At 46.3% G+C, this 17,082-nt stretch overlaps 1 long non-coding RNA gene and 1 pseudogene across 1 annotated transcript; one reads left to right on the plus strand and one right to left on the minus strand.

Annotated features, from left to right (window-relative positions):
• Positions 1-541: 541 nt before the first annotated feature.
• On the minus strand, positions 542-11,242 carry LOC109316198. The gene is made up of 3 exons (XR_002102753.1): positions 11,232-11,242; positions 7,597-7,604; positions 542-629 (listed from the first exon to the last, which is right to left on the minus strand). It is a non-coding gene; the product is annotated as an uncharacterized LOC109316198 (long non-coding RNA).
• Positions 11,243-15,275: 4,033 nt separating this feature from the next.
• Positions 15,276-16,931, plus strand: LOC109315891 (annotated as a pseudogene).
• Positions 16,932-17,082: the final 151 nt, after the last annotated feature.

A 17,082-nucleotide genomic window follows, 5' to 3' on the forward strand; every position in this document is an offset into this window, starting at 1 on the left:
ATGTCCTGGCCAGACACCAAGTGGTGGAACATGCTTGGCAAGGAGAAGAGTCTCTGTTAAATGAGCAGGTACTCCACCTTGATCCCAGGGACCTCAGCTGGCGGCTCCTCCACAGACCTGCCACCATAGGCATGTATTTGGATGACCCCAATACCTTTCCCTTCTGCAAGCAGTGGGAGACCCTGGCACATGCCTACACAGAGTACACCAGGCTGCAGCCCCTTCACTGCCTACTCCAGAACCTCTGGCTGCACTATAACCTCACCTCACCTATTTATTTGTGCATTCCCCATCCGTGTCCAATCCCTTTTTGCATCTAGCTAAACTATCAGCTTCCACAACATCTTGTGGTAATGAGTTCCACATTTTAATTACACACTATGTGAAAAAGTTTGTTTTGTTAGTTTTAAACTGGCTACCTACCAGCTTCAGATTCTGACCCCTAGTTCTTGTATTATAAGAGACAGTAAATGATAATTCCCTATTCACTTTCTCTTCACCATTTAATATTTTGTAAACCCTTACCATGTCTCCCCTCAAGCATCTCTTTTCTAAACTGATGGCCTAGCCTCTTTAGTCTCTTCTCATATGAAAGTCCCTCCATACCACTAACCATCTTTGTTGCCCATCTCTGAACATTCTCTAGTCCTTCTATATCCTTCTTGAGGTACGAGGACTAGAATTGAGCACGGTATTCAAGGTGTGGATGCACTATGAATTTATACAGGGGCATGATGATACTTTCAGTTTTGTTTACAGCTGCCTTTCTAATAGTCCCTAACATTTTGTTTGCCTTTCTGATGGCTGCTGAGCACTGGGCTAATGCTTTTAGCAAACTGTCCAAGATGACTCCCAGATCTTTTTCCTGTGTGGTGACAGCTAATGCAGAGCCCATTAAAGTATAGGCATAAATTGGGTTATTTTTGCCCAGGTGCACCACTTTACATTTATCTACATTGAATTTCATTTGTCATTTAGTTGCCCATTTTCTCAATTGTGCTAGATACTTCTATAGTTCCTCACAACTCACCAGTGGTGACATGTAGGGGGTGCACATGCACCCCCTGAGAGCAGCGGTGCACCCTCTCACTGGTTGCACTCACCACTTAGGCGATGGTCAGGGGAGCAGGCAGGAGCACTGGTGCCCCCACTACAAGCACTGGCAGATCACTGTGATTGCTGCAGCTGCTTCCGGGAGTGGCTGCAGCGATCAGCTGGTGCTTGCTCTCAGAAGCCATGACATCCACTCCTGGGAGCAGCTGCAACCACTCCTGGAAGCAGCTGCAGTGATCACAGCGATTGCCTGCAGCGATCAGCCATTGAGGAATTGCCCATGGGCCCCCCCCACCCCACCCCACCACAGTCAGCGGGACTGGTCACAGGGGGGTCACATGCCCCACCTAAGGCAGTACTAGTCACCCATGCACCCCATCTTGGTTTTTACCACTTTGAATAATTTTATTTCATCTGCAAATGTGGCCATTTTGCTACTCAACCCCTTTTCCAGATCATTTATGAATATGTTAAACAGAACTGGTCTCAACATGGCTCCCTGGGGGACCCTGCTGTTTACTGCTTTCCATTCTGAAAACTGATCATTTATACTCACTCTTTGATTTCTTTCGTTAAACCAATTTCTAATCCACAAGCGGACTTTTCCTGTAATCCCATGACTACCTAATTAAGTTAAGAGCTTCTGATGGGGGACCTTGTCAAAGGCTTTCTAGAAATCAAAATATAATATGTCAACTAAATCATCTCAATCCATCTGCTTATTGACACCCTCAAAGAACTCTAGAAGGCTGGTGAAGTATGATTTTTCTTTGACAAAAAAAGCCATGTTGATTCCTCCCTGGCAAGTCACGTTCATCCATGTGCTAAACACTTCCCTCTTTTTATTGTTTCTAACAATTTTCCAGGAACAGAAGTTAGGTTCACTGGCCTGTAGTTCTCTGCATCCTCTCTAGAGCCTTTTTAAAATACTGGAGTCACATTGGCAACCCTCCAGTCCTTTGGTACTGAGGCTGTTTTTAGTGATAAATTGCATAGTACAGTTAAGAGCTCAGCAATTTCCTATCTGAGCCCCTTCATAATCCTAAAGTGAATGCCATCAGGTCCTGGTGATTTGTTACTGTTTAGTTTACTAGAACAAGTGTATGTCAACACCAAAGGCAGCTTCCAATGCCAGTGCCACCAGGGCTATGAGCTGGTGGAGGGCAAAATGCAAGGATGTGATAGTGTGGAGTATAGTGTCAGCACCACTTCCCAGTAAGGACTTCCTTGGGGGTTACAGATGCATCTGCTTCAAAGGATATGCTTCTAACCCCCAGAACCCTACACATGCAACTTACATTTCAACCAGAACAAATTCACAGCTGACTGTGACCCACACATACAGGGTAATTGCCACTTCCCCAGAGAGTTTCCTTTGGATGAGGATGGTCCAAAGGTCTGTGTGGCCATTGATGAGTGAAAACTACGGCATTGTGACAGGCTCTGCACAAAGACACCAAGCAGCTTCAGATGAGATTGCCCTGAGGGGCAGGTCCTCACTGACTTATACACATGTGTAAATGTGTGTGCTGATGATTAAGATATTTCAGGTGAGACTGAACTTTACCCACAAACAGCAATCCCCACCCATGTACCACTAGAGACCAGCCTCCACCCTGAGGCTCTGATTGGCCGCATTGGGCACATCCACACATGCAGGCATGTGCATTTACAGCAGCAAAAATAAAAGTGGTGCAAATTTGAGCTGGGACTTTTTGCCTCATCACACGTGCTCAGACATACACTTTGGTGGGGGGCAAATTGTGCCACTTGGGGCAAAATAACCCTGCCTGACTCCTCCTGGATCTCCAGCCAGGGGGAGCTAGAGCCTGGAGCCAACACCTGTGCTGTCCGCAGCAGTATAAAATGCTGCCCTGTCTTGGCCCCATCAGTACAAAAAGCTTCCCTGTCAAGTAGCTCAGGACTTCTGGAGCCCAGCCAATTGGAGCCCATTCCCTGGAGACACTACCCCTTGTGCCAGGTGAACTGCTGCAACAGCCCTGAAAGTTCCCTGCACCCTTTACCCACTGCAGCAGTCTGGCAGTGGGGGCCACTGCCTGGCTGTGACCTGATGCGCACCTGCCAGACCCGGATGGGGACTGCACAGCCAGTAGGGGCATCTGCCCCTCTGGGCCAGCTGCCAGTGGACTGTGACTGCAAAGTTGGCCTTTGTGCGGCACTACTGGCCTGAGTAGATCATCTAGTCTGACCCCCCGCCATGGCAGGAAACAATACTGGGGTCAAACAACCCCAGCAAGATGTTCATCTAACCTCCTCTTAAAAACCCCCAGGGTAGGAGCCAGAACCACCTCTCTTGGAAGTTGGTTCCAGATCCTAGCCGCCCTGACCGTGAAGTAGTGCTTCCTGATATCTAGCCTAAACCTTCCCTCTGCCAGCTTGTGACTGTTATTCCTGGTCACTCCAGGCAGCATGCTTCAGCAGCAGGGCAAGGGTGAACCATAGAGACACTGACTGCTACCAGCACGTCTCTATAGAGGACCCAGCTTCTGGATGCCTCGCTTTTTTTCTCTGCGGATTTGTTTGACCCCTGGATATCCAGGGGTCTACTTTTGCCCTCTCAATGCAAATTTGCAGCTTGGGGAACATTTTCTCATTTCTGCACGTGCCTCTTGCAGCACCTCAAAGGAGTTTGAGATGTTGCAAGAGGGGCGTCCTGTTTGTGATCTCAGTCCTGACAACCTGTGTGCGCCACCTTGTTAAGAAACATTGTGCTTCCCAGATAGTCATAGGTTGTAAGTGTAGCAGCAATACAGAAAAGGAAATGGAACTATCCAGGGTGTTCCTCTGGTAACCAGAAAGTGAAGAGAAACCCATTCAAATGAAAAGAAAAGCTGTGCTTTGCAAGGAATGGGTGGTCTAGCACAGTGCTGAACTATTCCTATTCACCTCCTATTCACTTTTTAGAGGAAAGTTATACCATTTTACTTTTCCATTTTTCTAATTCAGATTAACTTGGGAGGTTAAAGAACTTTTTGGTCCCTTGAGTATATAGTGACAAAATTTCTAAGAGATAAAGAGCCTGATCTGCTCCAATTACTGTAAGATGGAGCTTTAATTAATAGATTCCTGTGTTAGTGACTGAAGGTCTTTTGGACAATATCTTTTTATAATGTACCTGTACAGAACAGAAATTACTACAGTCTCAGACCAAAAACAGCAGGCTCCTAGAGACTACTGCAATCCAGTAACATCTAAGAAATTATTAGCAGTTTCATTTTTTAGTAGTAGGTATTACAGTTCAGGTATAAGGCAGTGTTGGCAGAGGACAAATGTAGAAACCACAACAACAAGACAAATAAAGTTTACTGTTAAGATGTTGAGGATTTTGTATTTTGTAGCAGTCTAATTTCCTGGGGTTTGGGGGCAGAACTAACAATACATACAAAATGAAGTTACCTTGAAATGAGGATATGTTTTCCTGACATGCTAGAATAATCAGACTTGTTTCAACATTTTGGAAGTAAAAGAAGATAAGGATCCTATGAATTCTACCTTTCTCAGACACAGTTAGCCCCACTGTTGTATAAACTTTGAACATGTGTAAAAAGCTATTTATTTTTGGAACTGAACTATGTACACACTTTGATTTCATTACGCAGCCATCTCATCTTCTCTGCAAATATTGATGCACAAGAGTTGCAAATGAAATTATACATGGCTTGCAGATGCTAACTTTGTAGCATAGACCTTTACTTTATCCTTGCTCACTGTATACATAAAGTTTGTGATTATTTAGTCTTACTCCAATCCTTGCCTGAAGGTTTCATGTAGTTTAATGTTGGCAGGAAGCATCTTGAAATAAGGGCCTCCGAACCAAAATATTTAGTGGTGTTTTATTCCATGGGTTGGACAGAATACACAACTCTTCTCAGGAAAGTAAGCATAAAGGTACACACGTATGCTTTGAAAACTGCACTGATGAGGACCCTTGCATTTGTCAGCCAGATTCCCTCACAGAGATGCCAAGCTAACCCTTAAAAGATCTGTGAGAGGTGTAGCAGAATAAACTACTTGGAGGAAGTATGCAATGGGTGCATAAGGACCATTTCTGATACAGTAATTGCATGGGCATAAATGCATTTATTTATTTAGTGGCTTTATATGCTACCTTTCCTAGTAACAACTCTGGAGCAAATTTATTCCTTTGCCAAAGCTGCTGCATTTTTCTCTCTGCTTCAGGTTGCCAACCTTGGAGACTTAAGCCAAACTCACTAAAGAAGGCCCCAAAGCCAGATTTTGAGTCACGACAAGTGAACCTTTGTGGTCTTTATAACTTGCCTGCTGAGCAAAGTAAATAAAGCAAATAATCTTTCTAGATAAGTCAGTTATAAAATCAACTAGACAGGGGAGAAGGCCCAGGAAGAAACATTATACAAAAAGGCCTTAAAATAAATAATCCAAACATGACATATATTTTTAGTTTATGAGTGTTAACGATAATGATTAATGTAACCAAATATATTAGATGTACTCGTGCTATGCTAGATATACATATTTTATAAATTTCATAGATAAATTGTCAAAACAAAGTAACCTTGTCAGAAAATATCTTAAAATAAGGAGAGTGATAGAGGATAGCGAGCAACATTCCAAAATGGTAAAAGCAGGAGATAAGGAAACTTTCTTTCCAAAAATTACAATTTTCACAGGCATAAATTCTACCTAATTAACCTCTTCCAGAGCCATGAAAGAGCTGAATCAGTCTGGTTCCCCAAGTCACTGTGATACAAAGACGTTTAAATAAGTTAATCAAAGAATATTTGTTAAGGTGAACCATGCATAAATAGTGGGTATGGACTCAAGGGAAAATTAAAGCTCAGCAGATCCAGGAAGACATGATGCCAGGCTGCATATCATCTTCTTCGTTCCTCCTGAGTCTCCCCAGGCAGTATAGGTGAGGCACTACTTAAGGTAGCGAGAATGCACTGGTGTGTATTTGTATGCTCTGGGAATGTAGGCAAAAAAAGGTCATGCTGTAGACATGTCTCTTGCCTTTTTGATCAGTAGTCAACATATTAGTACACTAGAATCCAGGTAACACCAACTCCTGGAGAGGGGAATGCCAGTCATCTCTGGTCATTATAACATTTTCTTCCTAAACTTCTCTCCCTCATTCTTTCCATGTCCCACCAAGGCTTCTGCCTCATTCTTATTCACCTTCTGTCCTTCTTGTTCCTCTCACCCCCACACATTTCCCCTTACACTCTTCTTACCCTTCTGTCCCTTGCCTTTTTAACATTGCTTGTATCCTAGCTCAATTCCTATGCACACATTTACTTTCCCTCAGATACCCCTGCCTTCCTTCCACATATATCTTCTTTCCCAGTTCCTCCTCATATTCAATTGCTTCCTATAATGACATTGTCTCCTGTGTATGGTTCTGCCATCTTCCCTGAGGCCTTTGCTTCCTTTAGGAAACATGGAAAATGGTGGCCACTTTTGCTGAGGGCCTAAAGCACTTGTATGGACTGTAGGATAATATACGTGATTCTTCAAGCCGTCATTCATAAAGATAGCTGCATCCAATGTAAACAACATTGATCCTTTCAATACAGAAATGTGCACTGGGATAGTGCCTGTGCACAGTGATTCCTCACAGCCATGGTGGTTGAAAGTACAAGGCACCTCAATCATCCTGACGTCTCTTCTTACCACCTATGCCTGCAAGACAAATCCCTGTAGTGTCAACTTTTCTGTCACCTGCAAAGTATTACTATGTCCTGTTCTATGTACTATGCAAGGTATGTACTATGGCTTGTGCTACCTTATCCATGGTTAATTCATTACATTAGTGTATTTATTGGTTTGAAAAATAAAAAAGTTTAGATAGAAACATGTTACTAGGAGAGTTAACTGTCCCCACGCTGTCACAGGGACACATCCCTTTGCTCCTAAATCCAAACTGGCCACCAGCACAATTCCAGTATCCAAGCAACTCAGGAATGCCCATTTCACGGTGGACACATCAGATGCCCTCTATAGTTGGCAAAGGATAGGTGCAACACATTTCAAAGTGTTCACTTAAAACCAGAGAATTACACTCCTCCAGCATACTGTGAGCTATGAACCACCCCTCCAAGTGACTGACCCTTTACTGGCAACAACCCCAGTACTGGACAGTCTGGTGCAGACCAGACTGGCCCTGAGAAAGTGAACTAAGATGTGTGCATGAGTGCTTTCCTGGCACTGACAGGCACCTCAGCACCAAAACAATTTTCCCAGTTTGTGGCTTTAGTGAAGGGACCCAAATCAAAGTCCCTGATTCTAGACAAGCTCAGGAAGGCAATTAAAATACTATGTTCATCCCACAATCTACCAGTAAAAGCTGTTGTGAGAACTCCTTTCAACAACTGACTCAGAAGATGGGCAGTTCATATGCCTAAGCCCTTTGTAAATTTATAAAAAAGGGCTAAGTATAAGTGGCCAATGTAGTCCTGGGGCAGCAAGTCCATGACGCATATAAAGAACCAGTTGATGGCATCTTCTCACCATGCCCTGACCTGAGCTCCTGGTATTCTGTACTCATGTTCCTGTGTTTATAAATAGTTTTCCTTTAGGCACACTATCCTGTGGACTTTGGTATTAAATCTGTATGTGCCATGACAGTTGCTATGTCTGTCTTTGTCCAACACCATGCCCATTATCTTGCTCTGCAAGAGGAAAGGGCATGTGCTAATTTTCCCATCAGTGAAGGGATAAGCTGTCCCCCAAACCTCCAACTTATGTTATTAATTTGCTAAAGTGAAATATTGTGCTGCTGGAATGAATGGTACAGCTCATCTCATATCCTGATGACAGCCCAAAGTGCCACTGCCATAAAATATCGATGGAAATCACCAAATATTTTCCTACATTTTTCAAGCAAGGTTCTCTGTAGTTCATGCTCCACCCCAGCATGGATCAACCCAAAACTGGCTTCATAATTAACTTACAGACTGGGAAGTAAACGGTGGGTGCTGCTGTTGGAACAGGCAAATCCATTATTACATCCATTTGCTGAATTTGTTCAAGCCTTGCCCACCATCTTCAGCAGTTCTGGCTGCAGGTATATGGTAGAAGCTGCTTTGTTTTCCTGCTCACTTCTGCTTGTTTGGACAAAGACTGAATTCACCCAGTTATTTGCCTGTGAAGGAAGAGCTAGCAGGAACTGATCCATATGCTCTCTGCACACATTCCATTATTACTATGCATCAGTCTGTTGATTATTTTCATGAATGCTGTCAATAAAAAAATAAATATATGACAGCCCATTTGTTCTCATGCCATTATGAATCGATGCAGGGGGACATAACACAATGTTATCTAACTGAAGAAGAGGAAAATTCATTGAATGATAGAATCTAAATTATTTACAACCCCAACCTGCTTAATTCACAAGTTACTGAATAAAGGATGTTTACTGTTTGCTGTAGCTATTATCGCAATGGATTTCACTTATCTGATCGGTGGAGCATCTCAGCAATCCCACACAGCTGTTTGCTGGACCTCTGTATACCTTGAATGCTCTGGAAGCCCTTAGCTTCTTGGTGGGGGGGATAAAGAACCTAACCCTGCAAAATATCTGGACTCTGCTGTACTATACCAGCAAGCCTGGAGGAGCCTGGTCATCTCCCTGTGCCAAGAAGCCATCAGTCTGTGGGTCTGAAATATTTGTATCATATTGTGCCAGTAGTTCTTGGCTTTCCAAGCTTCAAGGATATTCTGCCAAACTGGATCAGCAGAAATCTCTCCAAAAACCACCCATGGTTGCTGAGTGATTGATTATTTAGATCAGAGGTAGACAACTTGCAGCATGCATGCCACAGGTGGCACAGGCAGGCTCTGTATGACATGAGGCAGATTGGGAAGGGGATGGGCAGCACAGTGACAGGGTAGGGAGCGGAAAGCAAAAGAGCAGATTAGGCAGGGGAAGGGAATCAGAGTAGTACTTGGATAGGGTTCAGGGCTAATTTGTGGCATGCCTGCCAAGGAGGTTGGCCCCAGTGCTTCAAATCATCTTCTACAGATGAGCGTACTCAACAAGAGACTGGTTTGTGATGTAGCACAGCAAATGCCAGAGATTCTGCTCATGAGGAGGAATCAAAGTCCCTCACAGATACGTTTTTTTGTCCTTTGCTCACTAGACATATGTACATAACTTCAACTGCATTAACCTAGAATTCCCAATCGAGTGCCACCTACTGGCAGAGACAGGGCATGTTCATTTATTAATGGGAAAGCGAGTAGAATACAAGAATGATCATCTTCACAGAGCCAGATACAAGCAAATTATCCCCTAACTGACACCAAGTGCTAATGCTTTAAAGGGTTGGGTTGGGCCCTGATAGTCTTTTTTAAAAGCCAGGCAGTGGGAGAAGGGAGAGCTGGGCCAGCTGTAGGGAATCGGGAAAGGGTTTTCCTCCCCTCCCAATCCTACTTAGCTGTGCTGGGTGGGAGCTGCGTTCCCGAGCCACGCGAACAGGCCCTGCAAACAGGCTTGTTCTTCAGGAGCATGCCGGAGTTTGCACGAGAGTTCACACAGGGGGGGCCTGAGACTCCTTGCGTTGGAGCTGGCAGATTTGGGCAGAGTCTTCAAAGTCTTCAGGTGAGAGCACGTGAGGGGGATTTAATGCGGGTGGTGACTCGGAGTGCAGCCAGGGACCCTGCCCCAATGCTGTCTCCCACCCAGGGCTCCTCTGAGGCTTCTGCCCAGACAGAGTCTTTGGGCGAGTCAGCAGTGTCCGGGCCCCCTGCCTACAGCGGTTGTCTGGTGGGTCCTCAGAGGTCCAGGGTAGCGGGAGGGCCAGGAGTCCCCTCACCTGTCCTAAGTGTGCCCGGATTGAGGCCCTGGAGGGGCAAGTGAGGGAACTCCAGGCAGAGGTGAGCAGGCTGCAGGGTATCAGGTCAACTGAAAAAGAGACTGATGGCTACTTTCATTCTCTGCAGGACAAGATGCCTGGTGGAGAAGCTGCAAGGGAATGCCCTGAAGCAGATGCTGCTGAGTGGAGGATGGCGCCAGACCTCTTGCCACAGAGACAGCTCCCTTGGTGCAGTTGGGGAATAAATATGAGGCCCTGGCTGCACTGGAGGAATGTGCAGTGCGGGAAAGTGCACTGGAGGGGCCTGCCACCATCACTGAGTGAGTGGAGGGCCAGCCAGATAAGCAGAAGAAGAGGTGCCACGTCACTGTAGTGGGCGACTCCCTGCCAAGAGGAACAGAGGGACCCATCTGTTATCTAGATCCCATGACGTGCAAGGTCTGCTGCCTGCCCAGAGCCAGGATCAGGGACGTCACAGCGAGAATTCCTGACCTCATTCAGCTCTCTGACAACTATCCTATGGTCCTCATTCATGTGGGAACACATGATGCAGCCAGGAGTAGTCCAGAATGTATCATGAGTGACTACAGGACTCTGGTGACCAGGCTTAGGAAGACAGGGGCATAGGTGGTCTTCTCATCGATCCTCTAGGTCAGCAGTTGCAGTAGGTATCATGTCAGCTGTGTCAGAGAAGTCAACCCGCAGCTCCAGAGTTGGTGCCATCGTGCAGGTTTTGGCTTCCGAGACCATGATCCACACTTCCATACAAAGGATCTCCTGGGATACAATGGGCTTCATTTCTCCACAAAAGGTAAGAGTCTTTTTTACAGGTTGGCTGACCTCCTACATCAGGCTTTAAGCTAGGTTCAATGGGGGACAGGGAGGCAGGAGATGGAGAGAGTCTAGAACGTACAAACTGCAAGACATGCAGCAGTACACCCCAGGTAAGTACCAAGGGGCCCTTTGGGCATCAGAATGGGGGGGGCACACCAAAGGTACCATTCGGAGGTCTCAAGTGCCTCTATACTAATGCTAGGAGCATGGGGAACAAGCAGGAAGAACTCGCACTCCTGTTTGCAGACAATAACTTTGATTTAGTGGGGTAACGGAAACCTGGTAGGACCCTACCCATGACTAGGCATTGAGGGCTACAGGTTGTACAGAAGGGACAGATTAGGGACGAAAGGGGGAAGGGTTGCTCTCTATGTAAAGGAGCATTATACATCTACCCTGATCAAAATGGGATCAGAGGAGGAGAAAGTTGAGGCATTGTGGGTTAGGAAACATGAAGGTTGAGGGGAAAGGGACTTGGTGGTGGGGGTCTGCTACAGACCACCACACAAGGAGGAGAAGCTAGACTTGAAATTCTTGAGGCAGCTTTCAGAAGCCGTACAGTCCAGGGATGTGGTTGTCATGGGAGACCTAAACTACCCTGACATCTGCTGGGAGGAGCAGTCAGCCAAATCTAGCTGTTCACATAGGTTCTTAACCTGTGTGCAGGACCTTACCTAATGCAGGAGGTATATGGTCCCACTAGCAGGAATGCCTTACTAGACTTGGTGTTGGCTATGGGGGATGACCTGGTAGGGGAGCTACAGGTTCGTGGTCACCTTGGTGATAGTGACCACCAATCAACTGAATTCACCATATGGCATAGGGTGGGTAAAATAACTAGTAGGGTAGAAGTGCTTGACTTTAGGAAGGCTGACTTCAGTGTCTTTAGGAGTCTAGTCAATGACACGCTGCAGAATAGGCGAGATGGATGTCCAGGAAGGATAGTCGCTCCTAAAGGAAGCGATCCTTCAGGCACACAGGGAGACGATCCCAGTATAAGGGAAAAGGGGGAAAGGAGCCAAAAAACTTCCTTGACTAAACAGAGAAATCCAGGGGAGCCTAAGGGCAAAAAAGAAGGCATACAGGTGGTGGCAGCAAGGGGAAGCTACCAAGGAGGAGTATACCTACTTGGCCCGCACTTGCAGGGAGGCAGTTAGAAAGGCCAAAGCATACAGAGCTGAAGCTGGCAACACAAATTAAAGACAACAGAAAGTCTTTTTTTAAGGTATGTAGGGACTAAAAGGAAGGCGCAGAGCAGCATGGGACCCCTAGTGAACAAGAAGGACCAATTAATAACAGACAGGGGGACAAGGCTGAGCTATTCAATGAGTTTTTTGCCTCAGTGTTCTTGAACAAGGCTCAAGATAAGTCTCCTAATGGGCTCTTAGATGGGCATCAGAGGGAAACCAGCCCACCAACTGTTATTGCTGACTTGGTGCAGGGTCACTTGGATGGACTGGATGTGTTCAGGTCAGCAGGCCTGGAGAGCTGCATCTAAGAGTACTGAAGGAATTGGCTGGTATCACAGCAGAACCATTGGCACAGCTGTTCAAGTACTCGTGGCACTTGGGTCAGGTCCCAGAGGGCTGGAAAAGGGCCAATGTGGTCTCTACTGTCAAGAAGGGGAGGAAGGAGGATCCGAGTAATTACAGTCAGTCTCACCCCAATCCCTGGAAAGGTCTTCGAAAAGATTATGAAAGATCGTATTTGTGGGAGTCCAGCAGGAAAAATAATGCAGCAGGGCAACCAGCATGGATTCATAGCAGGTAGATCATACCTGACCAATCTGGTTTCATTTTATGACATGGTCATAAAACGCTTAGATGCAGGAGTAGAGGTGGATGTCGTTTTCTTCAATTTTAGCAAGGCCTTCAATACGGTATCTCATCCCATTCTCATAAATAAATTAAAAGGCTGTGATATAGATGTTTACATGGTCTGGTGGGTGGCAAATTGGCTTAGTGGTCACACCCAGAGAGTGGCAGTGGATGAGTTGGTATCGATCTGGATGGATGTGGGTAGTGGGGTCCCACAGGGTTCGGTCCTTGGACCTGTACTCTTCAATATTTTCATCAGTGAGTTGGATGTGGGCGTTGTTGGATGTGGTACTCTGTCCAAATTTGAGAATGATACTACATTGTGGGGTAAAGTTCATACTCCAGAGGGGTAGGGAATGATTGCAGGCAGACCTGGACAGGTTAGAAAAGTGGGCAGTACACAATAGGATGCAGTACAACAAGGACAAGTGCAGAGTGCCACACTTAGGATGCAAAAATATCCAGCACATCTCCTGGCTAGGAAGTGACACTCTCAGCAGCACAGAAGCAGAAAGGGATCTGAGTCACAGTGGACTCCAAGATGAGCGTGAGTTGTCAGTGTGACGAAATCGTCAGCAAAGCTAACTGCACTTTATCATGCATCAGAAGATGCATGACAAATAGATCCGAGGAGGTGATACTTCCCCTCTATGTGGTATTGGTCAGACCGCAGTTGAAGTACTGCATCCAGTTTTGGGCACCGTACTTCAAGAAGGATGTTGACCAACTAGAGAGGGTCCAGAGGAGGGCCACTCGTATGCTCAGGGGCTTACAGGACAAGCCCTGTGAGGAGAGACAGAGGGACTTGGACCTCTTCAGCCTCCGCAAGAGAAGGCTGAAAGGTGATCTTGTGGCTGCCTACAAATTCATTAGGGGAACACAGCAAGGGAACAGAGATGCTCTGTTCATCAGGGCACCTCTTGGGGTAACAAGGAACAATGGTCACAAACTGATGAAGTACAGATTTAGGCTAAATATCAGGAAAAACTTCTTCACAGTAAGGGTGGCCAAAATGGGCTTCCAAGGGAGGTGGTGCTCTCCCCTACCTTGAGGGTCTTTTAGAGAAGGCTGAATAGGCATCTGGCTGTAGTCATCTGACCCCAGTACTCTTTCCTGCCTAGCCAGGGTGTCGGACTTGAGGGGGGACCAGAAGGGTTTGGGGGAGACACTGTTTCCCCTAGCGCCCCCTGGCATAACAAGGAATAACGGCCACAAATTCTTGGAGAGTAGGCTTAGATTAGACATCCGCAAGAACTACTTCACAGTTAGGGCGGCTAGGAGCTGGAACCAACTTCCAAGGGAAGTGGTGCTGGCTCCTACCCTGGGGGTCTTTAAGAAGAGGCTTGATGCCTACCTGGCTGGAGTCATTTGAGTCCAGTATTTCTCCCGCCCAGGTGGGGAGTCAGACTTGAAGGACAGGGTCCCTTCCGACCCCACTTCTATGATTCTATGATTCTATAATCTGTTGAGCCATCCCTAGCATTTATGACTCTATAAGCCCAAATGTTCTGCTGATCCAATGTGCCACAATAAAGACCGTTTGATATTTCTGTTCATGATGACGCATTGAAACAAAGCCTTGAGTCTGCAAATTACCATAATTAGTTTTCCAGGTTAGGTTCACTGACCTATAGTTCCTTGCATACCCTCTAATGCCTTTTTAAAATACTACTGAGGTCACATTGGTGCAGACAACTCTCCTACAAAGTGGGGTGTTCTTAACCTCCTGGACACAACTTCTGACCTGACACATTCTCACCCCAGCACACCCCCTCTCAGCAGGGCTTGTCAGATATGTTCTTTAGTTCCAGCCAGGCTGGGAATTGTACCTTTAAGAGAAGCTAGACAGAAAGTTGGTGGGAGGGACTGCAGAAACCTCTGCTTTGTTATATATTTGCAACTGGTTGCTGACTACTGAGGATGGTTTCCAGGCACCAGAAGCCCAGAGTGATTCCTGAACGCTGCACAGACAAGGAGGATGTGACCTTTCCCTCTTGACATGGACAAGGTAATCTCAGGTCATGCTGTTTAACCAGAGTTCTCTTAGTAGTATCTTGAGGGAGTGGAAATGTTATTCTATCCCCTAGATGGACAAGAGGGGGTGAAGAAAACCAGGTGTGAAACAGGACTACAGTCCCCAGTTCCTTCTGCAGCTGCCTGTGCACAGAGCAGACAGCTGCTTATCAGCTTCTAAGTGTTAACGCCTTTTGAGTTTAACCACAAGAAAATGAATACAAATGCCTCCTTGAAGATATGCATAGACGCTTTGGGTTTCTGATGCTCTCTCACTTGATATTCTACAGGAAAAGATTTGACAAGAGGAAGGAACAACCTTGAGTTGGGGAGGAGGTAGGTGTTAGTGAAACACATTACTATGTGTGAAAATGTGCTCCAAAGCTGAAGAGTCTCACAGAAACAATGTGATTCTGTGCTGCTCTATAATACACAGCTGCATCCCATCTCATCAGGGACTTCCTTATTTTCCAGGCAGAAGGGACAGCTGGCATCCTTGTAATAATTTGGGCACCTACTTTGAGGGATCACTGAAGTTTCCCATGCTTGGCTCAGAAACAAAAACAAGCAACAGTGAAAATTCTCATTCTCAAGCTCACTCAGGCTAGACCAGATGGGAGTCCTGTAGCTACATTATGGTCAGTTTGATGTCTCAGTACCCAATATGATGCTGAAGCTGTTCCTTGTTCTGATAGGTGCAGTACAGCTCAGGCTTTCAGCTCCCACTGATCCATGACTCGCAAGGGTCCTCTGCATCAAAAATGACTGCTTTATCATTTTCTGGGGGCAGAAGCAGTTCTCTGAAGCCAGCAAGGTGTGTGGGGGTAGCAATGGGCATCTCTTGATGATGAGGTCTGTGGTGGAAGAAAATATCATCTCCCTGATGCAGAACCAGAGTGCCGGCCTGTGGATTGAGCTGCAGCTTCCCCAGGACTGCACAAAAGCCTCCCAAGAGCCAAGTGGGTTTTTGGTGGGTCATGGATGATGAAAGCCCTGACTATGTCGTCTGGAAACTGGATATCCCTATCTGCAAGAACCAGTGTGTCACTGTATCCCAGGATCTGAGTTTGGAGGAGCGGCAGTGCAACTTCATGGCAGATGACTTCCTGTGTGAACACAACTACCCCAGCACATGCACCAGGTTGTCTGCAGGGCCAGCACTGCTGTGACCTACACCACCCCCTTTAAGGCACAGGACAGTGACCTCCTGGCCCTCCCTCCCCAGACCACAGCTTTAATCCCAGCACTGGGCTTGGAGCTGGTCTGCACAGAACACAGCAGAGGGGGCATGAAATGGAGCTCTGGTCTGTCTGGGGCCTGGCACTGTGAGGTGGAGAATGGAGTGTGCGAGGGCATGTGTCATGAGAAAGATGGATGCCTCTCCTGCACCTGCCCTGATGGGTGGAAGCTGGAGGCAGACAAAAAAAGCAGCTGCTCTACCTCCTGTGCTGGCGCCCCCTGCGAGCATCTCTGCAACCCCCATGATGCCGACTTCACCTGCATGTGCCACAAGGGATACAAGCTGGCCAAGGATGGCATCAGCTGCCAGGACATACATGACTGTCAAGTCAACCCACATATCTGTGACCAAGTATGCATCAACACTGAAGGGGGCTTCCAGTGCCAGTGCCACCAGGGCTATGAGCTGGTAGAGGGGAAATGCAAAGATGTGATATATTGTCATGAAACAAGATGTCAGCAAAAATGTGAGGATGTCCCCAATGGTTAAAGATGCAGTTGCTTCGAAGGTTATATTCCTGACCCCCATAACCATGACAAATGTGTCTTACATTGCAACCAAAGTCAGTGCCCAGCAAACTGTGACACACACAGGCAGAATATATGCTACTGCCCTGACAGGTTTATTTTGGATGAGGGTGAAGGTGGTGAGAAGACTTGTGTGGACATAGATGAATGTGAAATGCAGCACTGTGATGGGATCTGCACAAATATACCAGGCAGCTGCAGATGTGATTGCCCTGATGGACAGGTCCTCACTGACCCATACACATGTAAAAAAGAAAGTGATGATGAAAACATTTCAGTTGAGATCAAACTTTACCCACAAACAGCAGTTCCCACTCGTGAACCACCAGAGGCCAATAGCCTCTACCCTGGGGATCTGATTGGTATCACTGTCCATGTTCTTGATCATCATAGCTTTCATCTACCACCTCATCAAGAAGCATTGTGCTACTCAGAGAGCCCTCAGAGAGCCCTGGATTACAGTAATAGCAGTACAGAAAAGGAAGTGGGACTGCATCACTTTAGCCTGGGATGTTCCTCTGCTAATCGAACACTGTAGAGAAACCCACTGAAATGAGAGAGAGAAATATGCTTTGCAGTGGATGAGTGGCTTAGCACACAGTGCTGAGTAATTGCCAATTTCCATCTTTTTTAAATATAGATTTGTTTTATTTTTCCCTACTGCTGATGCAGTATTACCTGCATGGGAAAGAACTTGGAAGTTGGTTCCAGCTAGGGTCTGGAACCAGCTTCCAAGAGAAGTGGTGCAGGCTCCTACCCTGGGGGTTTTTAAGAGGAGG

This window comes from Crocodylus porosus, unplaced genomic scaffold (genome assembly GCF_001723895.1).
Source record: "Crocodylus porosus isolate Cpor-Errol unplaced genomic scaffold, CroPor_comp1, whole genome shotgun sequence".
Lineage (NCBI taxonomy): Eukaryota > Metazoa > Chordata > Crocodylia > Crocodylidae > Crocodylus > Crocodylus porosus.